Source organism: Oryctolagus cuniculus, chromosome 10 (assembly GCF_964237555.1).
Source record: "Oryctolagus cuniculus chromosome 10, mOryCun1.1, whole genome shotgun sequence".
Lineage (NCBI taxonomy): Eukaryota > Metazoa > Chordata > Mammalia > Lagomorpha > Leporidae > Oryctolagus > Oryctolagus cuniculus.
The window spans coordinates 26435902-26454265 of NC_091441.1; positions in this window are offsets into that span (position 1 = coordinate 26435902).

Here is an 18364-nt window from a genome sequence, read left to right on the forward strand (position 1 = left end):
AGACACGGTCATAGTCAAAGTGGAGGTTCTCTCCTCCCTTCAGAGAAAGGCACCTCCCTCTTTGAAGACCTGTTCTTTCCACTGGGATCTCACTCACAGAGATCTTTTTGCCAGAGTGTCTTGGCTTTCCATGCCTGAAATACTCTCATGGGCTTTTCAGCCAGATCCGAGTGCCTTTAGGGCTGATTCTGAGGCCAGAGTGCTATTTAGGACATCCGCCATTCTATGAGTCTGCTGAGTATCTCACTTCCCATGTTGGATCACTCTCCCCTTTATTTATTCTATCGGTTAGTGTTAGCAGATACTAGACTTGTTTATGTGCTCCCTTTGACTCTTAGTCCTTTCATTATGATCAATTGTGAACTGAAATTGATCACTTGGAATAGTGAGATGGCATTGGCACATGCCACCTTGATGGGATTGAATTGGAATCCCCTGGTATGTTTCCAGCTCTACCAATTGGGGCAAGTCAGCCCGAGCATGCCCCAAATTATACATCTCTTCCCTCTCTTATTCCCACTCTTATGCTTAACAGGGATCACATTTCAGTTAATTTTCAACACTGAAGAATAACTGTGTGATAATTACAGAATTAAACCAGTCATATTAAGTAGAACAGACAAAAAAAAATACTAAGAGGGATAATGTATTAAGTTGTCCATTAGCAGTCAGGGCTATGCTGATCAAGTCACCATTTCTCATAGTGTCCATTTCACTTCAGGAGGTTTCCTTTTTGGTGTTCAGTCAGTTGTCACCGATCAGGGAGAACATATGGTATTTGTCCCTTTGGGACTGGCTTATTTCACTCAGCATGATGTGTTCCAGATTCCTTCATTTTGTTGCAAATGACTGGATTTCGTTGTTTCTTACTGCGGTATAGTATTCTAAAGAATACATATCCCATAATTTCTTTATCCAGTCTACCATTGATGGGCATTTAGGTTGGTTCCAGGTCTTGGCTATTGTGAATTGAGCTGCAATAAACATTAGGCTGCAGACCGCTTTTTTGTTTATCAATTTAAACTCCTTTGGGTAAATTCCAAGGAGTGGGATGGCTGGGTCGAACGAACGGTAGGGTTATATTCAGGTTTCTGAGGAATCTCCAGACTGATTTCCATAGTGGCTTGACCAGTTTGCATTCCCAACAACAGTGGGTTAGTGTCCCTTTTTCCCCACATCCTCGCCAGCATCTGTTGTTGGTAGATTTCTGTATGTGAGCCATTCTAACCGGGGTGAGGTGAAACCTCATTGTGGTTTTGATTTGCATTTCCCTGATTGCTAGTGACCTTGAACATTTTTTCATGTGCCTGTTGGCCATTTGGATTTCCTCTTTTGAAAAATGTCTATTGAGGTCCTTGGCCCATCTCTTAAGTGGGTTGTTGGTTTTGTTTTTGTGGAGTTTCTTGATCTCTTTGTAGATTCTGGTTATTAACCCTTTATCTGTTGCATAGCTTGCAAATATTTTTTCCCATTCTGTCGGTTGTCTCTTCACTCTCCTGAGTGTTTCTTTTGCAGTACAGAAACTTCTCAATTTGATGCAATCCCAATAGTTGATTTTGGCTTTGACTGTCTGTGCCTCCCGGGTCTTTTCCAGAAATTCTTTGCCTGTGCCAATATCTTGAAGGGTTTCTCCAATGTTCTCTAATAACTTAATGGTGTCAGGACGTAGATTTAGGTCTTTAATCCACGTTGAGTGGATTTTTGTGTAAGGTGTAAGGTAGGGGTCTTGCTTCATGCTTCTGCACGTGGAAATGCAGTTTTCCCAGCACCATTTATTGAATAGACTGTCCTTGCTCCAGGAATTAGTTTTAGATCCTTGATCAAATATAAGTTGGCTGTAGATGTTTGGATTGATTTCTGGTGTTTCAATTCTGTTCCATTGGTCTATCCATCTGTTTCTGTACCAGTACCATGCTGTTTTGATTACAACTGCCCTGTAGTATGTCCTGAAGTCTGGTATTGTGATGCCTCCGGCTTTGTTTTTGTTGTACAAGATTGCTTTAGCTATTCGAGGTCTCTTGTGCCTCCATATGAATTTCAGCACCATTTTTTCTAGATCTGCGAAGAATGTCTTTGGTATCTTGATTGGTATTGCATTGAATCTATAAATTGCTTTTGGGAGAATGGACATTTGATGATGTTGATTCTTCCAATCCATGAGCATGGAAGATTTTTCCATTTTTTGGTATCCTCTTCTATTTCTTTCTTTAAGGTTTTGTAATTTTCATCATAGAGATCTTTAACGTCCTTGGTTAAGTTTATTCCAAGGTATTTGATTGTTTTTGTAGCTATTGTGAATGGGATTGATCTTAGCAGTTCTTTCTCAGTCATGGCATTGCTTGTGTATACAAAGGCTCTTGATTTTTGTGCATTGATTTTATATCCTGCCACTTTGCCAAACTCCTCTATGAGTTCCAATAGTCTCTTAGTAGAGTTCTTTGGATCCTCTAAGTACAGAATCGTATCGTCTGCAAAGAGGGATAGTTTGACTTCTTCCTTCTTGATTTGTATTCCTTTGATTTCTTTTTCTTGCCTGATGGCTCTGGCTAAAACTTCCAGAACTATGTTAAATAGCAGTGGTGAGAGTGGGCATCCCTGCCTGGTGCCAGATTTCAGTGGAAATGCTTCCAACTTTTCCCCATTCAATAGGATGCTGGCTGTGGGTTTTTTATAAATTGCTTTGATTATATTGAGGAATGTTCCTTCTATACCCAATTTGCTTAGAGTTTTCATCATGAAAGGGTGTTGAATTTTATCAAATGCTTTCTCTGCATCAATTGAGATAATCATATGGTTTTTCTTCTGCAGTCTGTTAATGTGGTGAATCACATTGATTGATTTGCGAATGTTGAACCATCCCTGCATACCAGGGATGAATCCCACTTGGTCTGGGTGGATGATTTTCCTGATGTGTTGTTGTATTCTATTGGCCAGAATTTTATTGAGGATTTTTGCGTCTATGTTCATCAGGGATATTGGTCTGTAATTTTCTTTCAGTGCTGCATCTTTCTCTGGCTTAGGGATTAAGGTGATGCTGACTTTATAGAAAGAATTTGGGAGGATTCCCTCTTTTTCGATTGTTCTGAATAGTTTGAGAAGAAATGGGGTTAGTTCTTCTTTAAATGTCTGGTAGAATTCAGCAGTGAATCCATCTGGTCCTGGGCTTTTCTTTGTTGGGAGGGCCTTTATTACTGTTTCAATTTCTGTTTCAGTCATGGGTCTATTTAGGTTTTCTATGTCTTCATGGTTCAATTTAGGTAGATTGCATTTGTCCAGGAATCTATCCATTTCTGATAGGTTTTCCTGTTTGCTGGCATACAGGTCCTTGTAGTGATTTCTGATGATTCTTTTTATTTCTGTGGTGTCTGTTGTTATGTTTCCTTTTTCATCTCTGGTTTTATTGATTTGGGTCTTTTCTCTTCTTTTTTTAGTTAGTTGGGCCAATGGGGTGTCAATTTTGTTTATTTTTTCAAAAAACCAGCTTCTCGCTTGGCTGATTTTTTGTAATTTTTTTTTGGATTCAATCCTGTTAATTTCTTCTCTGGTTTTAATTATTTCTCTTCTCCTACTAGATTTGGGTTTGGTTTGCTGCAGTTTTTCTAGGTCCTTGAGGTGCGCTGAAAGCTCATTTATTTGGTACCTTTCCAATTTCTTGATATAGGCACATATTGCTATAAATTTGCCTCTCAATACTGCTTTTGCTGTATCCCATAAGTTTTGATATGTTGTGTTGTTGTCTTCATTTACTTCCAGAAAGTTTTTGATTTCTCTTTTGATTTCTTGAATGACCCAGTGTTCATTCAGGAGCATGTTGTTCAGTCTCCATGTGTTTGCATACTTTCTGGGGTTTTCTGAGTTGCTAATTTCCAGCTTCATCCCGCTGTGGTCTGAGAAGCTGCATGGTATGATTCTAATTCTTTTAAATTTGCTGAGACTTGCTTTATGGCCTAGTATGTGATCAATCCTAGAGAAGGTTCCATGCACTGCTGAGAAGAATGTGAAGTCTGTAGATGTAGGGTTGAAAGTTCTGTAGATATCTGTTAGATCCATTTGGGCAATAGTGTCAATTAAATCTGCTGTTTCCTTGTTGATCTTCTGTCCGGATGATCTGTCTATTTCTGAGAGTGGAGTATTGAAGTCCCCCAGTACTATTGTATTGGAATCTAAATCTCCCTTTAAGTCCCTTAACATATCTTTTAAATAGACTGGTGCCCTGTAATTAGGTGCATATACATTTATGATAGTTACATCTTCCTGTTGAATTGAACCCTTAATCATTATATAGTGTCCCTCTTTGGTTCTTTCTTAATTACTATAATATCAGTATATAAACAATGGGGAAAATAACAGAGTAGTCATTGCCAGATTGTGGGGAATATTTTATTTTGAAAGGGAAGCATGAGGGAGTTTGGGGAGATAAAGGAATGTTACCAGATTGTGGAATAGTTGCAAAAGTCTACATTGAGGGTGCCTCAAGTGGAAAGTTGAATTAAAAGTTAATTTTGATGTAAAAATCTTAAAATACATGCATAATCTTTTCATAAAACATGTTTTCAATAAACATTTTGAAGTATGCTAATGTTAACCAAAATTCATACAACTAAATACCCCATGTAAGTATATATGCATTTTGAGAGCTATTAACATTTGACCATTTTCTCTGTACCTACTTTTTCCTTCTGAAATGCCAAAGATGTGTTTAGCAATGTTTGATTCTTCTCTGAAACTGTTTAGAAATTTTTTTCCTCAATAACATTATCTATGTTTCCACAAATCCCTGAGAACCTTTCATTTAGATACAACAAATTTTAAAAGATATGCTTTTCCAAATAAAGAACTTGATTTTCTTCCTATTTGTTTGAGAAACTTTTGAGAAAGACACTAAAAAGTATATAAACACTAGAAAATATTGTGCCAAAGAAAAAGTATGCTTAGATGTTATTTTTTGAGTGTTTTTTAGCAAATTATTGTTGTAAACATTATTTGAATTTGAAGCATTAAAGTTAGAACTCTAGATATTTTCATCTATGACTTCAATTTAATCCTGTTGTCCAACAATTCTTTCCATTCCCATTGTAGGCCTCAGAAATTTTGGAAATAAAGTCTCTTTCCTCTGAGTTGTTGTATGAATTCTCATCCTGATTGATCACTTATTTTACCATCATAGAGCCAGTGCCCGACTCACAAGGGTGAGTTGTAACTCCATTATCAAGCTATTATTCTTGCGATTGGTAATATATTCACTACCTAATCTTATTATTTTAACACTTTAGACTGCCTGTTTAATGCTGACACAGCAGCTATGATTCACACCTAAAACATTCCACTGCAGAGTTGCACAGAAAAATCAGTTTGTTGACCAGTAGGTTATTTATTGAAGCTCTAGTTCACAGCTCCGTAGATCTTATAGGTAGAAAAATTACCTACCGAGTATATGAGGTGACTTTAGGGGCTCAGTAGAGCGTCTGTGACTACAAAAGAAGCCCCCCTGTTCCACTGTTTAACATTTGCCAGTCAAGCATTGGAGCTTAATTCCTTTATCTTAATTCTACCCCCTAAGGAATTTGTGGCTTCTGAAGTTTAGGTGATTCTTTGCCACAGTCTCCCTGCCAGGGGAAGCATCATCCAACAGAGCACAGTGTCCAGTTCTCGGATGCGCAGGGCAGCAGGTAAGAGTCCTCAGTAATTACTGATTCAGTGAATCAAAGGGGAAAAGCATGGTGACCCGGGGATCTGAGACAGGGCAGGAAAAGAATGCGCAGTGGATGCAAGGGAGGCCAAAGCCAAATGGACATATTGAAAGCCTAAACATGAAGAACATGGCTGGAAGATAGTTTGTTACATTCTGTAGCTTATCACTGGCTCACCTTAAGGCACCGAATAAATTTGATTCATCAGGGAGAAACTAGATATTCTTCACTTTTGATACATCTTTTTGTATCAAATGCACTTCTGTGTTCAGATTAGGAACTCACATGTAGAAAATGTTGGGTAAGGCAGGTACTTATGACTATAGGTGTCTCCCTTAGTGGACTACTTTATGTTAGAGGTTATCGGAATGCCTCCTCTGTTAAACAGTGTATTTCGTAATGGCCAATTATTTCCTCTGTCTCCCTCCACTCCTCTCAAATTTCTATGCACCACTGTGTTCCACACAAATAACTACACACGAAAAGCCCCCTAAACAGTTGTTTTCCTTTTAGAAGCCTAACAAATCAAGCAATGAACATCTTTTTTTCTTCATTCTTACTCCCATACTAAGATCAGCTATGAATTCTTAACTTTATCTGATAGATTTCCATCAATCCTGGCTGCAGTTCTAATACGAACTTCAGAAAAAACACAGTACAATATTGGTTTGTCAACTGTTGCCTTCCAGATATATTACTTTGAACTACAAATCCCCAAATGTTTATTCCATTAGTTCATATGCCTTTCTGAATAGCATACATACCAGCAAAAATGTTAAATCATGCTGAGGTTAAATTTGCTGCCAATAAAGATAGTTTACACAAACCAGAAACTTAAGATATTAAGCATCATATTATGTCATGTTAAATAGCAGTAGCAGGGCATGCTGAACCTTGATATGTGTAAGGCAGGAGAGTGGCTTGCACAGGGAGCTGGAGATGGGCAGACTTGGGGTAGAGAAGAACACTGCTTGACTATAGAGCTTCCCTCCTCTCAGGGAGAGAAGCCAACTTACATCACAGTCAACAGAGGTGTTAGTTCCAAGCCTCCCTGATGTTAATGAGGATCCCATCTGCAGGGAAGGAAACACACCAGGAGTCAACAGGCAAACACAATAAAAAGCCAGGTGGGTGGCAGCCTCAGAGTTTGGGGTGGTCCATTTAATTTGGAACAAGACCATGTCACTGGCTGGAAGTAAATGAGACAGTATCCCACTGCCAAATCATAGGGAATGTCAAACACTAGGCATGTTGTCAAGACCCCAGTCAACTGGGCTGGAGTTCAAAGCAGGCTTCCAAATCCAGTAGGAAAACTGGAGTACTAAGCTGAAATAGAGATGAAACCCATCACAGAGACTGTGCTACACATTTTCTCACAGCAGGCTAAGACTAGATGGACAGACAGCTGCTCACTGCAGGGAAGTGAGGCATATGGCCACAAGCCCAGTTCCAGATCTCAGAGAGGTCTCTTTGGACTTCACATGTGATTTGATCGCAATTGGCACAAGAACTCTGTAGAACTGAGACGAGAGACTACAGCTCAAGAGCCTAAAGATGAATGGAGCTGCAGAAGGCAAAAGTGGATCCTCAATGAGAAAAGGTTGAATTTTTCTCCTAGCTGTCAAATTTAACCGTTGTTAAGATCACCCGAGATTCTAAATTATCCAGTTTCCCATCTATGAAGCCAATTATTGAATGGCCAGAGCTACCCTTGCTTTCTCTCCAGTGGACTCAATGTAAAAAAAAAAAAAATTGTAAAAAGGGTCAAATCGGTTACTCAAATGTTCTGTGTTTGCACAGGTGTGCAGAGAAAGTGGTAGGGACTGCATTGTAACCTCCTTTCTATAAGCTGTACAGGATCAGGGGCTACTAATTGTATTTTATATTTAAGGGCTAATATATGAGGAACCAATCTCTCTATCCCAAAGTAAACTGACAAAGCTGTCAGCATCTGCATTTCCACCATTAACGATTTGCTCCTTTAGAATTCTTTTTCTGGGATCTCATCTGAAAGGCAATTCCCACAAGTAGAAACACAGATTAATTTTCATGCTACTGAATTATCACAGCTTTTCTTTCCAAACCAGGGACCTGGCAAGAGTTGAGAACAGGTCTGGGGATCGTGGGACAGTAGTGCTGAAGGGTGTGAATAAGGGTAGAGCAGTAATGTGCAAGGTGTGCAATTCGTCTCCAAAAGTGAAGCTGTTTTGCAGTGAGGATTAAGACGGGGCGGGGGGGACTGAGAGGTAAGGAGAGCACAAGAGCAAGCTCAGAGTTAGCCCTTCTGTGACTATGAAAACAGGTGTATCTGTGGGGCGAATGGTGGGAAGTCTCAAAGGGTGTTATAGATGGCTTTGAAACACAGCCTCTCAGAAATGCAGGTTTCTGGATAGCTTCACCTCAAATATCACCTGTAGCAATAGAGTGACATTTCCAATTGTTTGGTTTTTACCAGCTCCCACTCTAGACTTTTTGCCAGAGCCACCCCTCTTTCTGCATCCCTCCTTCCTCTGAGCCTGGATTGCTGTCCCCACCCCATCTCCTTACTTCCAGTTGTTCTGCACCGACTTGAAAATTGTGAATCTCATTTTGCCATTCTTCTATACTAAATGGAACAGAACTGCCTACAGATTAAAGTTTTGCCTCTTAACTCATGAGGACTTCTTCTGTCAGCTGCTGCCCCGCCAGCCTCCTCTGTCATGTTCCGGTGCGACATGCTTTACCCTCTAGCCACACTGAGCTGCCTGAAGCTTCCTGCACACATCATGCCAAGTCCATGAGTCCATCAGAACAGCTAAACTTACAGCAACTAAGTATCTAAAAACCATGAATAGATGAAGGTGATTTCATCTCCTTTATACCTTAAAGATCAGTTTTATTGGCAAGAATTCAGAATGCAAATGGTATGTTTCCTGGTATTGTCAAGCATTATATATAGTACCCACAGAATAAAAGGGCACTTCAAAGAATTCATGGAAAACTGAAATTTATAGATAATGTTTTTTTTTTTTTGACAGGCAGAGAGAGGCAGTGAGAGAGAGAGAGAGAGAGAGAAAGAGAGAAAGAGAGAAAGGTCTTCCTTCCGTTGGTTCACCTCCCAAATGGCCACTACAGGAGGCACTCTGCGCCGATCTGAAACCAGGAGCCAGGTGCTTCCTCCTGGTCTCCCATATGAGTGCAGGGCCAAAGCTCTTGGATCCTCCACTGCCTTCCTGGGGCCACAGCAGAGAGCCTGAATGGAAGAGGAGCAACTGGGACAGAATCCGGTGCTCCAACTGGGACTAGAACCTGGGGTGCCAGTGCCGCAGGTGGAGGATTAGCCAAGTGAGCTGTGGCACCAGCCTAGATAATGTATTTTTTTAAGATTTAAGAATGTTATTTTACTTTACAATTTACTGTACATGGATGAAATGGTCATTTTTCCATTCAATTATTATTTACAGCTGTTGTATATATTCCCACAAAAATAGGTTCCTTTTGCTTTTTTCTTATTAAACTTATTTGGTGAAATAGTAAGCTTTTTTTATTTTGATTTGAAAATGTTTTTCCAAAACCTAAAAAAAAGGAAGAAAGAGTGAAGGAAAATGGTAGAAGAGAGAAAAAGGGAGGAAGGATATCATTATGTTCTTAGAATTGTATCTATATATGACGGTAAATATAAAAAAAGTAATTAAAATTTAAATTTAAAAGTTTAAAAAATAATCACTAAAAATTTAAAAATAAAAAGTGAAAAAACCAAAACAAGGCTTTAATAAAACAAACAAACAAGAAATGAAGCAGCTGGGGCTCAAACTGGTGATTCAGTATGGGATATCATCATCCCAACACAGGGCCCCTCCCATGAGTTTTATGAAGCAGCCACATAGTTAAACCTGCAATATAAGTATAACCAAACTATAATGAATTATGTTCCACATTTGGCATTTTTTGCCTATCTTTAAACACTATAAACAAAATGAAAAGCATATGATGAACTATAAAAATTATCTCTACATTAGTAAGGTGATCACTGTTGATGCTCAAGAAGTTTCATTCAGTCCAAGAAGCTTCCAGGGGTTCTCTCAAGGAAAGCCTGACAGGTTATCTCCAAAGAGTCTCACAGGCTCCATAGTATCCCGAATCTCTGTGTTTCCAGGGTGGCTTTATTTGTTTTCTCTGTGCTTTTTAGTGACTAAAAGTAAGTCTACCCATCAGGGCTAAATACATATTAACCAACCTTACAAGATTGGTGTATAAAATGAGAAAAAAATTATTTCATTAATAAGAAATATAACTACAGAAGGAACTAGTCAATTGTGAATGCCAACAAATACATTCTTGCCTAGGGTGCAAAGTGTCATCAGGACACCAGTTTATTAACTTGTAATGAGAATCAAAAATGCTGAGACAGCAAACCATCTGCCCTCTGCACAGCACATGTCTCCCTATTGGCATACAGGGAGCAAATGAAGGAGTTTCTTGGGGAGAATCAAATCAAATCAATAGTAGTTAGCTGCATGGTTTGAATGTTTAGTAACCCTAGATAATGTCTTGATAAGAGCCATATCTGTCCTTAAGACCACAATATTGACTGGGCTACCTAACACTGACCCCTTGAATTCCCCTGTTTTGTCTGTTTCCATAGGTAATTTTATAATCACCATGGTCTTGTCTTCTAGAGACAGAAGTACATTTAATACTTGAATCAACACTTGGCAACCAAGTAGGAGTTCTTTTAAAGGTAATTTTTATATTTCTGCTTTAGTCTGTTATATGCTAATTCCTAAACTAAAATCTTAGCAAATAAATTTATTTCTGCCATTTCTGAAGTCCTTAGGAAATGAAAGCCCATTTTACTATTTCAAGAGCTCTTTCAAACCAGTAAAGGTAATTACAAATATCTCAGTATAAAAAGTGATAAGTTATAAAAATCTCAATGATTTTATGATAAAAATGATAATAAAATTATAAATTAAAAGTGAGAAAAACTTGGTAAACATACAAAACTAAATAAAAATATTTATTCTCTCAGACAAATTTAAATTTTATCAGTAGCAAGATTTAAAGCATCTTCAAATACTTGATGGAAACTGTGTAAAATAGAAAAATTAGGCATGGACTTCAAAGCTGTTTTGCAATAACATAAATTTGTACCAACATGTTATAACACATCTTAAAGGATACAGCTAAAAGCACTAAGAAGAACAAGACGTAATTTGAAAAGCACCACTAACAGAGCAACACGAATTCTTACAAAATCAAAACAAGCAAACATCAAATTTATGTGAAGCTTGGATTGAAAAATGGTGAAACCAAAGTGGCTTTATCAACAGCTTGCAGGGACAGTGTCCCCAAAGAAACTGACAGATCGTAACTAGGGAACTTGTTTTGAGATGGAGTGAACTGACATTGAACATGAAGCCTAGTGGCAGACTATTTGCATCGATTTGTGAGGAAAATTTAATCTTCTTTGTGCCCTGATTGACGAGTGCTGACAATTAACACCAGAAACAATGGCCAACACCGTAGCATCTCATCTGATTCAGCTACACAGTTTTGACCGAAAAATTAAAATGGACCAGCTGCTCGACAGGTGCCTCAACTGCTGCACCCAGAGCAGCTGAAGAAAACAGCAGAGCTTCCATTGGAAAACTTAAATGAGTGAGATAGGATCCTGGAGCATTACCTCAGAGATGATTTATAAGAGAGAAATGTGACTTTACCAGTGGGATCCTGAAGAACAAGCAGAGTCAAAGCGCTGGCAAGGCAGTGGACCAGTCAAGCTCTATCGTCACAATGACAGATCTGAGAATGCTCAAGACATTTCCATTGCTTGATGACCTTCTGGTAGGCCAAAGGGTGATGACATCTGTTTCTGATGAGTCTTGCAGAGTCAGCCAAAGCTTTAGCAGAAAATGTCCAGGAAAACGTCACCAGGGAGTTTTCCACCAGAGCTATGCTTCTCTTCATTTCTCTCATCAAACAAGGGCAATTTTGTGAGTCTCCGTGGGACATCATTAGGTATCTATCTTACAGTCCTAAATTGGCTATTTCTCACTCTCTGCTTCCTAATCCTAAAAAAAAAAAAAAAAATCTTTACAAGGTACTTATTTTTCTTCTTTTCTTGCCCTATAAAATCTACATACATGCATGGTCCAGAATTAGTATGGGTAAAAGAGGCACTCTTGTGTACTTCCCACATGATGAATATGTAATTTCAAATCTGGTGCAAATAAACACGCCAGAGCGTTTTCTAAAAATGCTGACTTTATAGGACCCACTCTACACCAACAGCATCAGAATCTCTGAGCATGAACTTGAGAGGAAATAACTGAGAAGTTCCCCAGGTAACAGAGGGCATTCGTGTAGAGACCACAGTTTGGGAACCATTCTTCCACACACCTCTTTATAAAGTTTTCCAATTTTACCCTACTTTCAACAAATAGATTTTTTAAAGATCCTAAGTTCTGATACAGTGATAATGAAGAATTACACTAATAACTGTGATCATATTTACAGCTCTTAGCCTTTGGACTGCACAGGAGAACAAGGCTGCAGGAAAGTGAACCAAGTCCTTCCTTTATTCCCCAGTAATATTGAACTCTGCCAGCTGTATAAACACAGCCTTTGCAGGCAAGAATAAACCCACATTGTTACAGGAATGCCTTGAGTGATGTTGATCCACACAGAGATTGTGCCAGCCTTCTTGGCATCTTAATTAACCTGCTGCAGTTCTCGGCGAACATTCTTTATAAGAAATGTGAAGTAGCAGGAATTGTAAGGAAATTCACCTCCTCATTATTTCCTGTTCTATTTGGCATCACTGGGGAGCTGTCACAGTACATTCCCAGATGGTGAGAGGGTCAATTCAAGCTTATGTGTCCAACGTTTCTCTGCCTACTCCAGCCTACACCATCTCCCTCTCCCTTGTGTCTCATATTCTCTGTACCACTCAGTTTGACCTCTAGTGGTATCATTATTCATTCAACCTTCATAACAATTTTGCAATATGTATGTATCAAGAAATTCAAAATGATTCATGTTTGAGTAAGCAGTTCTATTTTTAAGTATCGTGGAGAAACAATCAGTATTTTTAATGAAGAAAGGACAATTATTTCAACATTATTTCTGAAACCTCTGATTATATAGAAAGATATGTAATGTTTATGTAAAAGGGTATTTATTGCAACATTATTATACTACTCCTCAACTTAGAAACACCTTAAATATGCAACCATTGGTTAATGTTTCCATAAAATCTCAATAGTTAAACACTGGGAAACAGTGAAAACATTAGAATGTATGTTTTGATTTAGAATGTAGAAATGTAAAATATTCACAGTAAAACATTATGGGTGAACAGAAACTATAATGTAATATAATTTCAATATTTTTAAAAAGTTGTGTGTGTTTCGTAAATGACTTGAGTGAATATGCCAAAAACTGAATAGTCTAGTCTGGGTGGTAGAATATTGGTGATTTTTATTGTAACATTTTCACTTTGCAGCCTTCTTATAATTAGCACATTACTTTTCTCCTTAAAATATTATTTTAATTTTATTCTCAGTCATAAAGAAATACAGTAACAAATACATGAAAAAGAACTGTTTCCTAAATTAACCCACCCTGACTCCAACCTAGCCCCAGAGGCAATTACTATGTACTCATTAGCTTCCTTCCTTCTTTCTACCCCTACATGGTCATTAATACTCATATAATCGCATTTATTATTTACCAATTATTTATTTATTTGACAGAGTTACAGAGAGAGAGAGAGAGAGAGAGATTGATTGATTCACTCCCCAATGGCTGCAATGGCCAGAGCTGAGCTGATCCAAAGCCACGAGCTTCTTCCAGGTCTCCCATGTGAGTGCAGGGGTCCTAGCACTTGGGCCTTCTTCCAGTCTTTCCCAGGACATAAGCAGAGAGTTGGATTGGAAGAGGAGCAACCAGGACACAAACTGGCACCCCTATTGGATGCCAGTGCCACAGGCATAGGTTTAACCTACTATGCCACAGCACTGGCCCCATATTATTTACCAATTTTAAGTGTTCTTTGTGCCTTAATAGATGTTAATTTATAGCTCTTATATATCTCCTCTTGCCTTCATGTTCAAAATGTACTGATGTAATTTTAGTTAAAATCATGTTTTTATTATGAAGACAAGTAATTTTATTCACTGCAGACACAAGTAAGATGTCATGATAATATTCTCATTCTAATTTGGCTTTTTTTCTATAATTGCAAGTTCCTTGCCTTTTTTTTTTCTTTTCCTGTTCCAATGTCTTCTATATAATAATGATTTTAGCTCCCAACAACTGTTTGGCAAAAGTTTTCTGAGTCTTCTGTTATCCAGAGAGATGCCTCTCTTGTAGCCACTGTCTTTTTGCTCAAATATACGTGTCTGATCTGTGTTGACCTTAGGTATTGTTTCCTATCCTATGCTGCCATTCTACTGATTCTTCACATGCAAACGTCTTTATTGTTTTGAACACATTTTCAGAGTTAATGAGAGAGAAATGTTCTGAATTCTTTCAGTTTAAAATATCTCTATTGTGGTCAACAGTGTGGTGTAGCAGAGCGGGTAAGGCTGCCACCTGCAGTGCCGGCATCCCAAATGGGTGCTGGTTTGAGTCCTAGCTGCTTTGCGTGCAATCCAGATCCCTGCTGATGCACCTGGGAAAGCAGTGGAAGATGGACCAAGTGTTTAGCCCCTGCACTCACGTGGGAGACCCAGATGACACTGCTGGCTCCTGGCTTTGGATCAGCCCAGCTCTGGCCATTGTGGCCATTTGGGGAGTGAACCAGTGGTTAGAAGACCTCTCTTTATCTTTCCCATCTCTTTTTCTGTAACTACACCTTTCAAATAAATAAATAAATCTTTTTAAAAAACAAATTCCTGGGTTTGAGTCCTCGATCCTTTGTTTTAAATTTTTTATTTATATCTATATAAAGGGAACAGATTTATTGTATTAAATATATACAGTTTTAAGAACATAATGACACTTTCCATTCTCCATCCTTCTTCCCAACCCTCACACCTTCTTCCTTTCTTACATTTCTTTTAATTTTGTGAGGACATACTTTCAATTTACTTTATAATCACAAGTTTAATTCTCCACTAAATAAATAATTCAACAAGTATAAAGTAGAAAAACCACTGTTCCTCAGGAGTTTAGATAAGCACTATAAATAGTAATCAAATATCAATGTCAATTTCACTCATATACACTTTAATACTCTATATTTTAGTTACCACAAACTAGAGAAAACATACTGCATGTGTATTTTGGGGACTGGCTTATTTCAGTGAGCGTAATGGTCTCCAGTTGTACCCATTTTACTGTGAAAGTCACAATTCCATTCTTTTTCTGGTTGAGTAGTATTTCATGGTGTATGTATACCACATTTTCTTTATCCAGTGATCAATTAAGGGACATCTGGATTGATTCTGTATCTTAGCTATTGTGAATTGAGCTGCTATAAACCTTTGAGGAACAGGTAACTCTTTCAGGCTGGTTCCATTTCCATTGGTAAATTCCCAGGAGTGGGGTGAATGGTCACATGAGGAATCTATTTTTAGATTTCTGACGAATCTTCATACTGTCTTCCATAATGGCTATACTAGTTTTCATTCCCACCAGCACTGTATCAGTGAATATTGTTTCTTTACATCCTTGCCAGCATTTGTTATTTCTTGATTTTTGAATGATAGTCATTCTAACTAGGGTGAGGTGAAACTTCATTGTGGTTTTCATTTGTAATTCCCTGATGGCTAATTATCCTGGGCATCTTTTCATATGTATCTTGGCCATTTGTATTTCATTATTTGAAAAATGCCTGTTTTTATCCTTATCTCATTGTTTTGTTGTTGCTCAGTTTCTGGAGTTCCCTATATATTCTGGATGTTAGTTCTTTATCAGATAAACAGTTGTTAAATATTTTCTCCTATTCTGTCAGTTGCCTCTTCACTTCGTTGAGTGTTTCCTTTGCTGCAAAGAAGCTTCTTATTTTTACGTAATCCTCTTTGTCTAGTTTTCTTTTCTTGTCTGTGTTTCTGGGGTGTTACCCAAGAAATCTTTGCCTAGGCCAATATCTTACAGTGTTTCCCATCTGTTTTTCTTTAGTACTTAGGTTATTTCAGATCTTAGTTTTAGATCTCTGATCCATTGTGAGCTAATTTTTATATAAGGGGTAAGGTAGGGATATTTTTTCATACAGATCATTTTTCTGCAGAGATCCAATTTTCCCAACATCATTTGTTGAGAAGAGACTGTGCTCTCTCCACAGATTGATTTTCTCTCTATTGTCAAAGATCAGTTGATTGTAGATGTATGGATTAATTTCTGGAGTTTCTAATCTATTCCATTGGCCCACATGTCTATTTTTGTGCCGGTACCATGCTATTCTGATTATAATTTCCCTTTAGTATGTCTTGACATATGGTATTCTGATGCCTCTGGCTTGTTTTTTTAAGATTGCTTTAGCTACTTGGGGTCTGTTGCATTTCCATATGAATTTTAGTCATTTTTTCTAGATCTGAAAAGAATGTCTTGGGTATTTTGATTGGAATCACATTGAATTTCTAAGTTGCTTGGGGTAGTGTGGACATTTTGATGACAATAATCCTTCCAATTCATGAACATAGAGGATATTCCCATTTCTGGGGCATTGCCTTCTATTTCTTTCTTTAATGTTTTCTAATTCTCATTGTAGAGAACTTTCACATCCTTGGTTCAATTTATAAAAAGGTACTGAAATTCTGCTGTAGTGAAATTCTTCTGTAGCTATCATGAACAGGATTGACATTACAAGTTCTTTGGCAGTCATGACATTGTTTGTGCATGAAAATGCTATTGGTTTTTGTCGCTCCCCCTCTTCGCGGAGGAACGACACTAAGCCCTGCCTAGGCTTCATATCCGAGTCACGGCACCATTATGTCGCTCCCCGTCTTCGTGGAGGAACGACACAGGACCCTGCACTGTTCTTTTGTCTGCTCGGCCCTTCCCGGGTTTGCTGCTGGTTCTTCCCGGGTTGGCTACCGACCCTTCCACCTCCGTGGAAGGGCGGTTCCCCCTGCCACATTCCCCACTTCTGCGGGGGAGCGGCACACCGCCGGCCGGCTCTCTTGGGGGCTGCACAGGTGTTCCTTCAGATAGATGTTCCTCTTAGATGTTCCTGGTGCATGTTGTCTCTCTCCTCCTTTATAGTCCTCTTCCACCAATCCCAACTCTGCTACCCACACGCCGAGTACGCTGCTCTCTTGCAATCAGGAGCAGGTCCTACAGTTTGTCAAGTTGGTGAGAGGCAGCTGGGTAGAAGCTGTTTTCTCCTCTCCCAGCGCCATATTGTGGGAGAGCAAATGCATAGAATAAGTCTTAATTCCAGTAACTTAGTCTAGTCCGAGTTGCTCCCCACAGTTTTTGTGTGGATTTTATATCCTGCAACTTTGCCACTCTCTTAGGAGTTCCAATAATCTCTAAGTGGACTGTTTTGTTTCTTCTATGTATAGAATCATATCACCTGAAAACAGAGATAATTTGACTTCCTTCTTTCCCATTGGTACCACTTTGGTTTCTTTTCCTTGCTTAAAGGCTCTGGCTAAAACTTCCAGAGCTATATTAAATAGCAATGGTTAAAGTGGGCATGCTTTTCTGGTTCCAGATCTTATTGGAAATGTTTCCAGTTTTTATTCATTAAATATGATATTGGCTATTTGTCATATATTGCCTTGATTGTGTCTAGGTATGTTCCTTTATACACAGTTTGCTTAAGGTTTTTTTTATCATGAAACAATGTTGTATTTTATTAAATGCTTTCTTTGCATCTATTGAGACAATTGTTAATGTGATATATCTCATTTATTGAATTGGATATGTTGAACCATTCCTGTATCCTAGGGATAAATCTCACTTATTCCAGGTAGATAACCATTTTGATGTTTTTTGGATTTAATTAAGCTGGTATTTTGAAGAGTTTTGCATCTATGTTCTTCAGAGATATTGGTCTATAGTTCTCTTCACTCTATTTTTTCAGATTTTGGAATTAAGGTGATGCTGGCCTCATGGAAGGAGGTTCACCATATTCCCTCTCTTTCCATTATTTTGAATAGCTTAAGAAGCATTGGGGTTAATTCTTCTTTAAATGTTCGGTGAATTGAGCAATGAAACCATCCAGTCTTAGACTTTTCTTCATTGGTTTGTATTTTGTTACTGATTCAATCTTGGTCTCAATTATTGGCCTATTTAGGTTTTCTATGTCTGTGTCTCAATTTTGGTAGCATTTATATGTCTAGAAATCAATCCACTTCTACATTGTCCAATTTTTAACATACAGTTGTTTGTAGTAATTCCTGATGATTCTTATTCTGTGATATCTGTTGTAACATCTCCTTTTTCATCTCCAATTTCATTGATTTGGCTCTTATCTCTGTTTTGTTGTTTGTTTAAAATGGGCCAATGGTTTATCAATTTTATTTAAAAAAAACAGCTCTTCATTTCTCTGCTATTTTGCATGGTTTTCTTTATTTCAATTTTGTTTATTTCCTCTTTTTGTTATTTCTTGCCTCATACTAGTTATAGGTTTGGTTTGTTCTTCTTTACTTTTGATCTAGCCTCCTGTTAATGTGTACCCAGAGGCAGTGGATTATGGCTCAACTACTTTGGTCCCTGCTACTCATGTTGGAGATCTGGAT